Below are 13,008 nucleotides of genomic sequence, written 5' to 3'. Positions count from 1 at the left end.
TCACAATGTTGCCCATGCTGCCTACAGCAACACGGAGGAAAGAGTATTAGATACAAGGACACTCAACTCCTGGCCTTCAGGGAGCAGCAGGTAGAAGGAGAATCCCCAGGGTGGTGATGACCAGCCTCCCTCCTCATGCTCTATGCGGAATCACGGCCCTGGGCATTGTGCTGGGCCCCTTCTCTCACGGCTTCCACTCATCACCACTACTCACTTCTTTGGAACCATCCAGCACCATGACTATAACCACTGCTGTTCCTTTCTCTTCAGAAGGGACAGGTCTTACCCTTTTGCCCCTTCCCACCTTGGTCCATCTATTATCCCTTCTCTTTCAAGTTAATCAACCTCCCTTTCTGCCATCAACCTATACCCTCCAACCTGTTTCTTCCTCCAGTTACCATCCTCTTCCTTCTCTTCACAAAGTTCTTCTATGCCCACACAGTCTGGTTCCTTTCTCCACCACACCAGAGAAAGGTTTTCACCAGGAACCCAACTCAAGTCCTCCTCTCACTTGACCTTTGACTAAGCTCCCCTCCTTGACTTCTCAGAAAACGCTCTCTATACTTTGGTAATTTTTCAATTTCCTTTGTTAGCTCCTTTCCCTCTGTGTGCAATGATATCTTGAATATCATTGCTCTACAAGGTTCCAACCTTGGCCGTCTTCTATTACACTTTACTTGCTCCCTCTAGGTGATTTAATCCACTTCTGTGGCTTCAACCAACAGCTGTATGCCAACAACTTCCAGAATTAAACACCTCTCCAGAGACTACAGTAGGGGGGTCAAAATGTGGATTTGGTGCTCTGCAGAGGTATTTAACTCTCCATTTTCCTATGGTCATCTTCACCTGGATGTCCGACAGGCACTTCAAATTCAGCACCTCTAAAACTAGAATTATCTCTCTCCATCTCCACCCCCAAATGTTTTTTTTCTGTGGTCCCTATGTTAATTACCAGCACAAAATCTACTGAGTGGCCTAAGTTGGAAACTTGACTTCTTTCTCATCTTTAGCTGCTGGTCTCCAAGTTCTCTCCATTCTACCTCCTAAAAGGCTACTAAATACATCTTCTCCTTTCTAGATTCACAGCCAGGGCTTAGTCTAGGCCTTCAGAGGCAAAACCATCCCTGTATCTGCCCACTCCAATCTTTTACACCATGGTCTGAACTATTTCTATAATATGCAAATCTAATCATACCATCCTCCTACTTAAAATGCTTTAATTGCCTTCTCTGGTCCCTAGAGAAAGTCCAAACTTTGTAGCAAAAAAACCAAGCCCCTTCACATTCTGGGCCCTTCCCAAAAATATTCACCTCACACAGAACTATTCCTTCTGGTCATTTCAGAATGCTAGAACTTTCCTGAATATACTACCTCATTTCAAGGCTTTGCAAAGTTTCCCTCCATTTGAAGTGACCTCCCCTCCTTTGTCCAACTGGCCAAACTTAACATCTTATTTCAAGACTCTCAAATGTTACCTCCTCCGTGAAGTCTTCCCCAACCCAACACCTGCCCTCCTGCTCCACACTGATGCTAGTGGTGCCTTACAGTCCCATTATTCTCCTGTGATGAGCTGATTACATCTGCATGCCCCACACTAGCCTGGAAGTCCCTTGAAGGCAGGGACCCTAACTGGTTCATCTTTGCCTCCTTACACCAAGCACAGAACCTGAAACACAGTAGGCCTTTAGTAAATATGTGCTGGACAAAGGGCAATAATTTTGTGCTACCATTTATGGTGCATTTTACATGTGTGAAGCACTTGGAGTTAATGCCCACACCAGAAGGGGATACAACCCCATTTTGCAAGTGAGAAAAAAAAGCTTAGAAAGGTGAAATAATTTGCCCAAAGTCAACAGCTAGTAAATTCAAGGCTGCTTTTGACCTCTGAACTCCTGCTTCTAAGCACTCCACTCTACTCCTGGACCAAAGGGACTGGATACTGGGCTTGGTTTCTATAAAAACAATCTCTCCTAATCACAGGCTCAGGTGCTGTGTTAGCCCCAAATCCATTACCACCACGGTGCTTGTGCAAAACAAAACCTTGCTGAAGACTCCTGGCGGCTATCAGGGTTCCTACCCATAAGAAGAGCGGGGCATCATTTATCACAATTAGCTCCTTGGTCTCTGGCTTAGGATGCACTACCCCAGAAACATGCAGAGAAGGCTGGATTTCCCCCACGTACCATTAGGTTTCCATGCCCTACCCTGGGAACAGAGAAGTGGGTGGGTGTGAGAGATCATGATGACGGATTTTAATGTGTGCTCTGGGAAAATAGCTGCAAAACTTTACAGTCACTCGTTGTACAAATACACCACAGAATGAGAGGAACTTCCCACTCTCAAGTCTAGACTCTCAGGGCTAGCAATATACCATTATCTATATATTCATTGGTCCATCACTGAATATATATACCTCGTGTTTCCCACCCACAGTCATGCATTCAGTTGTCTTTTTCAGTCACCCTCTTTTAATTCTATGTAATTTCTGTTAAACGTATTCTAAAACTGACCTCTTTAATTTCCTCTAATTCTAATGACTTTTTAATGTCAGTCCCTTATTTTCTACTAATACCTCTACCGCCTCTCCATGACTATAGACCACATAATTGAAATCAGTCCTGTGCTTACGTTGATTAATACATTTAAGCCTCTCAATTCACAGGTGATCAAACTTGCCCAAGGTCACTCAGCTAATGAGGGATACACATGAATACTGGGCTCCAGGCATGAGGACTATTTGCCAGTATTCTTTCCCTCTGTATACCTGGGTACTGTGTGGTGAACTCTCTCTCTCCACTCCCAACCTTTTCTGACCTGCCAAATTCCTACTGGCCCTTTAAGACTTAACTCAAGGGTCACCTCCTCCACAAATCTTCTCAGGTTTTCTCTGCTCTCTCTCCTGTCGGTTGGGTACCTCTGCCCTGGGCTTCATTCCCTCCCCACTTTTCCTGAAATGTAATTGTCACCTGACCCTTTGATCTCCCTCACTAGGCTGCAGGCTCCTCCAGAGCAGTATAGAGTCTGGGTCTTGTCTTGCGATTCCCAGTTCTGGAACAATGCACGGCATATAACACACACATAACAAATGCTTGCTGAAAACTCAGTAGCGACCCCACTCCTCTGATTTGGCCAAAGGCCTGATGAACAACATCATCTGACTTAGGAGGAGAGACTTCCTATCATGAGCAATGCCATTTTCTCAGCTTTCCATGAACTCATTCTCTCCCTAGGTTTACACTAAGACAAGTAATTACCATTAGTTGAGGAATTACTACTTCTCAGACTGACATGTATGCTTCGTGCACAGTATGCTTATTCTGACAACACTGTCCAGTGGACATCATCCTCATTTTATGGATGAAGCTCAAAATCAGTTACTTATCCAAAGTAACTGGCCTACAGTTACAGAGAAGAAAGGCTTTGTTTTAAAAGAATATATAGGGCTTCCCTGGTGGCACAGTGGTTGCGAGTCCGCCTGCTGATGCAGGGGACACAGGTTCGTGCCCCGGTCTGGGAAGATCCCACATGCCGCGGAGCGGCTGGGCCCGTAAGCCATGGCTGCTGAGCCTGTGCGTCCAGAGCCTGTGCTCCGCAACGGGAGAGGCCACAACAGTGAGAGGCCCGTGTACCGCAAAAAAAAAAAAAAAAAAAAAAAAAAAAAAGCTTAAGTAACTTGCTCAAGGTCACATGGCTAATTAAGTGTTGCAGCTGGGGTTCCAATTCTGCTCTATTGGGATCCAAAACCTATCCTCTGCCCATCCTCCATGGCATTAAATATGATAGTGGTATAAAACGTGACAGCTTGAGGAAAAAAATGTTCCTCCTGTAGGTATCGGTATTGGAGTTAAAGGCTTTGCTGAGGCAGATTCTGGATGGGGGTGAGGATGCGAATGAGGTTAATTAATTAGTGATCTATGTTGACTCATAGACAAAAACACACAGATAGCATCCTTGTCCATGGTTCCCATAAATCTGATAGTGCAGATGGAGTAAAAAGGACATTAGTAGCCGGTGCACTGATCCTAAACGTTGCCACCTACCCTCAGGCTTCTAGACGTGGGGCTCAACCAATAAAGAGGAAAAATCCTTCCTGATCCTTGTGGACTATTAACTTCACCACCTTCTCCTGTGTGAGGTTTCTATAACTTAAAAGTTTACACCAATACAGGTTTACCCTGCCTTGTCATTTCACAGTTGCCACACTTCTCTTCCTCTGATAAAACTGCCTGCACCTGAAAAAAAAATGTACTGTTTAGTCAAATACACTGAAAATGCAGCAGTTTTGAAGGTTTTCTTTTGAGTAACAAAATTGTCCATATTTTTTCGTAAGGTTGATGTGGAGAGAAATGCATGGTAATAAAGATGCTCAGAGAAAGCAGTCAGATAGGGTCTCAGGTGGACCAAATGAAGCAAAGACAGCTATAAAATAAACTTGCTAGGCATTTACCATCCAGTGTCTTTAGCATGTAATGTCCCATGGATGGAGTGTCCAAGGTCAGTTTTTTTAGCCTTGGGTCTCTCCACTATTATAATGAGTACTCAGTAGCTTAACTGTCATTTTCTAAAGATTCATCTTTAATGACAGTACAACTCTTTACCTCTGTGATGCAAAAAAGATCCAATTAGAAAGCTACATCTCCTTAAATTAAATATATACATGGCAGTCTGAAACCAAACAATGATAATCGAAGTATTAAGGATTATAAACTGATTTTGCCCCTATGGTATTCTCTACACATGATGTTTCAAAAATAAAGACTGCAACCTAAAACAACAAAAACAAAAAGAATGGTTTGAAAATTCACTCAAAAGTAAAAAATGTGTGTTTTAAACAGAAGGTAAGAAACTGAGTCTGGAGCACAGATTTCAAAGTAATAAGCGTTTCCTATTTCATTCCCCCACCCCAAGGAACAGTTCAGATCTCAGAAAAACTAAAGGTCCACAGAAACCAACCTGACATTTTTCTGGTGAGGCTTTACTGAAATGTTTAGACATGAACATGTTTGCAATGAGTCATAATTTATAGGACCTTAATGGCCAATGCCTTATGTGCGTTTCTTCCTACATTCAGTAGTATTTTCAAACCAGCTGGTGGTACATTTTCCAGGCCCTGATAATTTGTATAAAGTTACCAGATCTCAGTTACTAAGGCTGCCACCCAGCACCCTTTCTCGTGATAATTTTTTATGCTATCTAAACAGAAGAGAACCTGATTCCCTTTTTGAACTAGAACTCTCCCCCAACCAGCCAGTTAATGCCTTTCGCCAGAGAAAGGGCGCATGCACTATTTTTAAGACCCCCAAAGAGAAGTTGAGGGGCCTTCGGGGCACTCCAAGTAAAAACGCAATGGGAAACGTTAATGGGGAGCCGCTCTGGGCAAAGGCAGACGCGGTAACAGGATATGTTCCTTTCTAGAGGAAGCAGGAGCTGCGATAGCCGCGAGGCAGGAAAGGCGGTGTCAGCAGCACCTAAAGGAAACGGGCGCGCCAGGGTTGGCAAGGACCTGGCCTGCTTAGGGACTCTCGCTCCAGTCGGGTCCGAGGTTGGTGAGCACTTCGCCCGCGGGAGATCAAGCTCAGGCCTCCCGGTACTAGTGATTATAAAGAGTACCCATCTGCTCCCTGCCACCTCCGCCAAAGACGGGCTAAAGGAAGAGAAAAAGCAAACACCAGGAGCCGCGGCAGGTGAACTCGTCAACAAGTCAGCCCCGGACGCAAGTCCCTGCCCAGGAGGGACCTCGGGGTCCTGGGGCCGGAGGCGTTGGGAAGGCGAGGCACTGCGTGGGTGGGGTGGGTGGGCGGGGAAGGGGACGCTGCAAACGCCGGGTCCACAGATGGGGCTGGAGCGCGGAACGTTTCCCTCCGCGCCCCACCGGGGCTGACGCGCGCTCTCGAGGCGCGCGCGCATCCTCCAGACCTTCCCAGGCCCCAGGGCGGCGGCGGGGAAGGGGAAAGGGCTGCGGCGGTTCTTGCACAGGGACAGGGGGGCAGGAGGAGGCGACCTGCTTGTCACCGGCGCCCGCGGAGGGCTGGCAGCCCCAGACCCCCGACCGCCCCGGCTGCCGGGCGTCTCCCAATGCAGCCTGCAGCCCGCCCAGCTCGCCCTCGCCACGGCCCCGTAGGGCAGGTACCTCGGAGCCTCGGCCCCTAGGAGTCTCCCGGCCGCGATCCGAGCGTCCCTCCAGCTCCCTCATCCGACGTCGGCGTCAGCAGAAGGCGAGGGAAGGGGGCGGGAGGAGCGCAGGAACCGGCCCTTCCTGCGGCGGTCGCCGCCAGCCGGAATAGCAGCCGGCGGAACCCGTGAGCGTCGCAGCGCAGCGCAGTGGCCGGGGGGAGCGGGCGCCTTCGCCTCTCCGCGAGCGCCAGGGGCCGGGGCCCCACCGTCGTCTCCCCTCCCCGCTTCTCCCCTCCGAAGAATCCCCGGCGGGCGACGCCTCCCAGCAAGACCCAGGGACCCAGAGGAGGGAGAGGGCGATGGCCTCACCTTGTTTGGGGCGGGTCCGGGATTGGGGGAGTGAGTCTCCCTCTCTCTATTCCCTGGGGTCTTTCCTCGACCCCCATCTCCTAGGGTACACCCTGCTCGGATCTGCCGCCCAGGGTGACCCCGCCCCTGCTCTCCCGCAGGTGTGCCACGTGTCCAAAGCATTTGCGTCACAATGACCTGGCCTACAGGTGGGAGCAGCAGCGAACGCCCCGGGGTTCCCACTGTGCTGTGCTTAGCGCGTGCTGCTTGCTTCCACTGCAGACTGCCGTGGCTTTAGAGGACAGGAGACTTCATGACTTCAATGCCAAGGAAAGTTACAGAGCCCTGTACCTGGGAATCAAGTTTGGGCTTAAAGTAAAAAGGCTCTGTGAAAAAAAAAAAACCTGTATATGTATTTTTCATTCCCATATATTCATATATCTTTTATACTTAAGTTACTGACTCTTATAGTAATTTCATCTTCTCTTATTCTTTGTTATCAGGAAAGAACCAAACCCTTCTTTTTTGAGTACCCTGCAGTGATCACATGAAGAAATGGTGTTGGAATAGTTCCTTCCTAAAATCATGTATGCTGAAAAGCAGTCCCAATGTGCTATGACTCATCCCTGATTGTGTTATATATTTATTAAAAAGTTCATTGAATAGTCACTGATTGAAACAATTTAACAGGGTGGAACGAAAGATGATTATTGAGTAATGATACAAACAAGTCTGAAATTCACAGGTGACAAGAATGGGCTGCTTGTTCTGTGCCAGGCATATGCTGTATACTTTACATTTAATCCTTACAGCAACCCAGTCCTGTGGGTAGAATATTATCCCTATTTTACAGATGAAAACACTGCCCAGAGTACCATAAAGGCATTCAGCCAATAGGATGTTGAGCAGAAGTTTGACTCCAGAGTTGTCTGAACCAAGAGATTTAGTTTAATCTCAAGGTAGAAAGGTATCTGACCAAGATGCAAAGTGAAAAAGTATAGGAGAAGATGTTGACATTTTAATAGAAAGGTAATAAGATGGTACAGCTCCAGGAATTTATATAACCTTTAAAGTTGACATTATTCTTTGGATATATTCTTTGAGGCTTCTGTTTGTCACAGATGGATTTGAGCCTGTCCCAGTAGGGCACAAAATGTGGAGCTGAGCAAATATCAAGGCCTTGAGAAATGGTTATGAATAAACAAATACTGATGAATAGGATCTACAAAATAGCAAATTTATAAAAACCTGAGATTCAGGAGAAATTTGGGGAGAGAAAAACATTGCTCCTATATATTTGACATTTATAAGAAACATTCATATGAATCTGTTGACAACACAAGCCAAATGATTATCCTGTTTGTAAAAAGGAAAAAAGGAAAAAAATCCTTTTAAAATGAGGAAAAAAAACCTTCCTTGCAAAAAAGAGATGACTAAGATATTTTGTTTTAAAATATTTGATTCCAAGTACCATTAACTTATGTGTTAAAACCTAGGTTAGGGAGTTTAAAAGAAACAGATTATTTTTAACAGAATGAAGTTCTATTTCTATCACAGTAGGTGCTCAGTAAATGTTGGCTGAATGTATCAATCAGTAATCACAGCATTGAGAGAGAAATAAATCACAACATTTCCTGATTCTAATGTTCTCCCTTCCACCAATGGTGATTTACTAGTTACATGAAAACGTGTTAGAAACCCTATTTATCAAAGGCTGGCTTTGTGGCAGATACTTAACATTTGTTAATGAGCCAAATCTAGATATCTAGAGCCAGTAGAATGGCAGGTTGCTTGTGTGTTCAAAGTATCTCCTCAAGATGCAGATAATTAGAACACAGGCACTGGGGAAAGTGAGCAAGAAAGCTGATTTATGGAACTAATTACTCAGGTTTCCTTTTACCTTACAAAAGGTCAAGGTGGAAACCTGGGCCATGAGTCTAATAACCTATCATGGAGGCTAAAAGCGGTTTCTAAAACAATGTCTAAAAGTGAACAGACATGTGATACTGTCTAGTCAACATGGCACTGAGATTCCTTGGGCTCCTAGAGTTTAAGATAAAGCTTTAAATGACATTTCATCATTATTGGGATAATACTTGAGGGAGGAAATAATAAACTGGTGCTCATCCTACATCGCCACAGTGAGTACTTTTCCTTCCCATTTAAAAAACTGCTCCATCTATAACACTTCCATTGTTTCCGGGTATCAAGTTGTTGTTTCAATCTTGCAGAGCACCCACAATGTGCTATTGAGAACCGGAAACAATTTCTAAGAAGAGAACGGCTATTGAATGATGGAATCTTAAATTGTGAAAGAAATAATGTGCATTTTCCAGAGTGTAACAGGATCACAAAGAAACTTTTCCACAGAAAATATCTGTACGTATTCAATGAGTTTTTTGAGGGCTTCCCAGTTTCCAGATGTGTTAACAGGACCACATGAATTAGGAATTGTGTTAGGCTGCCATTAACAGAGACCCAGAATAACAGTGGATTAAATGAGATAGAGATTATTTTCTCTCACTTTAAAAGAATTGGAAAGTAGGCTGTCCAAAGCTGTGTGGCCTCTACTAGGTCCTCGGGGTGTTGCCCTCCTTTCCTTCTATTCCACCATTCTTAGCAAAGCAATATTGCTTAAAGGCATATCCAAGCTAGGATATGGAGAAATGGGAAACTTCATGTATTGCTGGTGGGAATATAGAAGGATGCAGACAATTTGAAAAATGGTCTCACATTTCCTCAAATGACTGGAGTCACCATACGACCCAGCAATTCTACCCCTACATGTATATCCAAGAGAAATGATGACCTATGCCCACACAAAACCTTGCACATATAGCAGCATTATTCAAAACAGTCAAAAGGTGAAAACAATCCAACTGTCTATCAGTGGATGAATGAATAAACAAAATATAGTGCAGTGGAATATTATTGGGCCATGAAAAGGAATGAAATACTGTTACATGCTGTGACTTGGATGAACCTTGAAAATATGCTAAGTGAAAGAAGTCAGCCACAAAAGTCCGTGTACTATATGATCCCATTCATATGAAAATCTAGGATAGGGAAACCAACAGAGACAGAAAGTAGACTGGTGTTTGCTTAGGACTGGAGAGAAAAAGAAAACATACATATCAACTTATATACATGCATTAAAATGTAAATATGGATATATATAGACACAAATTATTCATCTATATATAATACAAAATATTTTAGTGCACTGTTTATATTTTTAACGTTCTGAATGCTCCTTAGGCTCTCAGCCAATAAGAGCAAGTGAGGCAGAATGCCCTTGTGCCTCTTGGTGAATGGCCACCATAATGCAAATATGTGCTCTACCATTCATCCAGGCAGATATTTACTGTTTTCTACAGCTCTGAAATCCTTTTATATTCTGACTCATCTTTGACGCATCATCTATACTCTTGGTACCTGTCCAAGAGTAAGCTGCTGAGATAGAGCTTAAGCTATTATTATTACCAATGTGTTTAATAAGAGCTATACATGCGAATCTCTCGAAAGCTCAGTTCATTAATAAGAAAAACGCTTTTTCTTCAGAGTTGCTAGGAGATTAAAATTAAGATAATCTTTAAAGTAAATTTTGGAAAAAATGACATTTTAAAAATTATTATTAAATTTGTTGTCTGATTTTTATCGGTGATAGAAATTTAAAGAAGGGTTAAGCTACATTTTATTGGCAAAAATAAAGTTATTTACTGTATTGTGTAATACAGATATTAGATGTACTCAAGAATATGTACTAAATATATTGACCAATTTTGGTTTAATTCTTGTGATCAGTTGTGCTCTCTACATAGCAAAACAAAGCTTCTATTATACTCTCAGCAGGTTTAGTTATATCTTTATGCAAATTTGTGTGCACATGTGAAAATAGAACAAATGTTTAATTAAAAACATTAACTTTTGTTAATTAATAACTTCCTTTCCCTTCAAAATTAAAGCTACAATGAAGAGAGGAGGTTTATTTTACACTAAGGAGAAAGGTAATTCTTTTCATTGCCACACCAGCTTGGATTTATGTATAAATAATACAACTTCCCACACCTCCACCCCAGTATCATTCACTGGAACTTCTGCAAGAAAAATGCTGGTGATGGCATCAAAAAGGGACACCTCATTCACTGCAGGTGGAGAATTTCATTTTATCATGTGCCATTCAGTATAATCCTGCTTCTCACTAGGAACTGTGCTGGGATTTGGGCAAACCTTAGCCCAGAGTTCATAGCTGTGCCTTGGTCTTGGCAGATTTAGGGCTAATGACCCCCTCAAAGGGTCACTGTCTAATAAAGAATAGGACTTAACTGAAAGATTAGGATGGAACTCTCTAGGTCTTTGGTATCTCTCTTTCTCTGTGCACAGGTGGGAACCTAGTTCCCCAACCAGGGATTGAACCTGCATCCCCTGCATTGGAAGGCAGATTCTTTACCACCAGACCACCAGGGAAATCCCATTGATCATCTCTTTATATACCTTTTTGCAATCTGTATACCATCTTTGGTGAGGTGCCTGTTCAGAATTTTTGCCCATTTATTAACTGAGTTGTTCATTTTCTTATTGTTGCATTTTAAGATTTCTTTATATAATTTAAATAACAGTCCTTTATCAGATGTATTTTTGAAAATATTTTCTTCCAGTTTGTGGCTTGTCTCCTCATTCTCTTCATAGTGTCTTTTGCAGAGTAGAAGTTTTTAATTTTAATGAAATCCAATTTACCCATTTTTTTCCCATGGATTATGCCTCTGTAGTTGTATCTAAGAAGTCATCACCAAACTCAAAGTTATCTAAACTTTCTCCTATGTTATCTTCTAGAAATTTTATAGCTTTCTGCTTTACATTTAGGTTTATGATCCATTTTGAGTTAATTTTTGCAAAAGGTACAAAGTCTGTGTCTAGTTGCACATTTTGGCCTATGGATGTCCAGTTGTTCCAGCAATCATTTCTTGAAAAGACTATCCTTTCTCCATTGAACTGCCTTTACATATTTGTCAAAGATCAGATAACTATAAGTGCAAGTGTCTATTTCTGGACTTTGTTCCATTGATCTGTCTATTCTTTTGCCAGTACCACATTGTCTTAATCACTGTAGCTTTATAGTAAGTCTTGAAGTCAGGTAATGTCAGTCCTTCAATTTTGTTCATCTTTTTCTTTGATCCTCTCCAACAATATTGTTGGAAAAAATCAACCTAGAGTTACCAGTGAAAAAATATTAAAAAGCAAAGTCAACTTTTTCAGATGTACAAAGCTAAAAGTATCATCACCAACATACCTGCATCTCAAGAAATTCATTAATGATTTTGAATAAATTTTATTATATAATCACATCGTATGTATTTCAAAGTTGCAGTCTTTATTTTTCATGCAGGTATTTGGTCTGCAGACTCTACTTGTTTGGAATCCGAATCCCATGATCCTTTGTATTAACACCAAAGACTATCACAGTCCTGTGACTCACAGATTGAGAATCATTGTTTTAGAATATAAACTTCATGAGATATTAAGATATAATTCAACATCATAGGGGAGATGGATTAATTAGGATAAACGCTGGGCTATAATAATATTTAAAGAATATAGTGGCTTAAACAATATTGAACCTTACTTCTTTCTCATAAAACAATCCACTCAGGTGGACCAGGTCAGTACAGCAGATCAGGTGGTCAGGGATTCAGGCTCTTTGTTATCCTCAAAGTGTTGCCCTCACTGCATGGCCAAAGAAGCTCCAACCTGTGGGAAAGGGGGAAGGTAAGGGTGAGGGTGTGTTTCCTTCAATGGCATGACCCAAGTTACACACAAGTTTTTCAGTCACATCCTATTGGCCAGAACCTGGTCACATGGCCATGCCTTGTTGTAAAGGAAGCTAGAAAATATAGTCTTCAGCTGGGCAAGAAAAGAAGAATAAATATTGGAGAAATGATTAACAGTCTCTGCCAAAGCAAGTTAGTGATGGAGTTAAAAGTAGAAGGGGAAAAGTGCATCTGATTGGGAATTAGGAAATAGGGGTTATAGTCCTAATTCAGCCTTACTCCATTATTAATCCAAATGTTTGGCCCATGCTTCACCTGAGTTACCCTTACTATCTGCACAGAGAAACTAAGTGCACTAAGTCCGCACACCACAGCTACTGAGCTCGCTTACCTCTAGAGAGTCCACGTGCTGCAACCTACAGAGCCCTTGAACCACAACTACAGAGCCCACACTACCTGGAGCCTGCACGCCACAACTAGAGAGACAAAACCCACACACCACAACTAGAGGGAAGCCCACACGCCCCAACGAAATATCAGTGAAGATCCTGCATGCCACAACTAAGACCAGACGCAGCCAAAAAATAAAATAAATAAATAAAATATTTTTAAAAAATGATCAACATCATACCTCCCTAAGAAACTGCAAATTAAAACGAGACACCACTGCACACCTACTAGAAACCAAAACACTGAAAAACACCAAACAGTGGTGAGAATGTGGAGCAAAAAGAACTCTTATTCATTGCTGGTGCAAATGGAAAATGATACAGACACT

General features: G+C 42.7%; 1 protein-coding gene across 2 annotated transcripts in view; it reads right to left on the bottom strand.

Annotated features, from left to right (window-relative positions):
* ICA1 (islet cell autoantigen 1) overlaps positions 1 to 6,590 on the bottom strand; it is a 144,750-nt gene extending 138,160 nt beyond the window's left edge. Inside the window, exon 1 of one of the 2 annotated variants that reach the window (XM_065884210.1) lies at positions 6,484 to 6,590. The gene's annotated coding sequence lies outside the window, so the exon portion shown is untranslated. Of the gene's footprint in view, positions 1 to 6,130; positions 6,286 to 6,483 lie in introns of those variants that run through there. The other variant, XM_065884205.1, reaches the window with a different exon arrangement.
* Positions 6,591 to 13,008: the final 6,418 nt, after the last annotated feature.

This window comes from Phocoena phocoena, chromosome 9 (assembly GCF_963924675.1).
Source record: "Phocoena phocoena chromosome 9, mPhoPho1.1, whole genome shotgun sequence".
NCBI lineage: Eukaryota > Metazoa > Chordata > Mammalia > Artiodactyla > Phocoenidae > Phocoena > Phocoena phocoena.
Note: the sequence above shows the minus strand (reverse complement) of the source record. Positions and strands in the feature narration are given on the sequence as shown.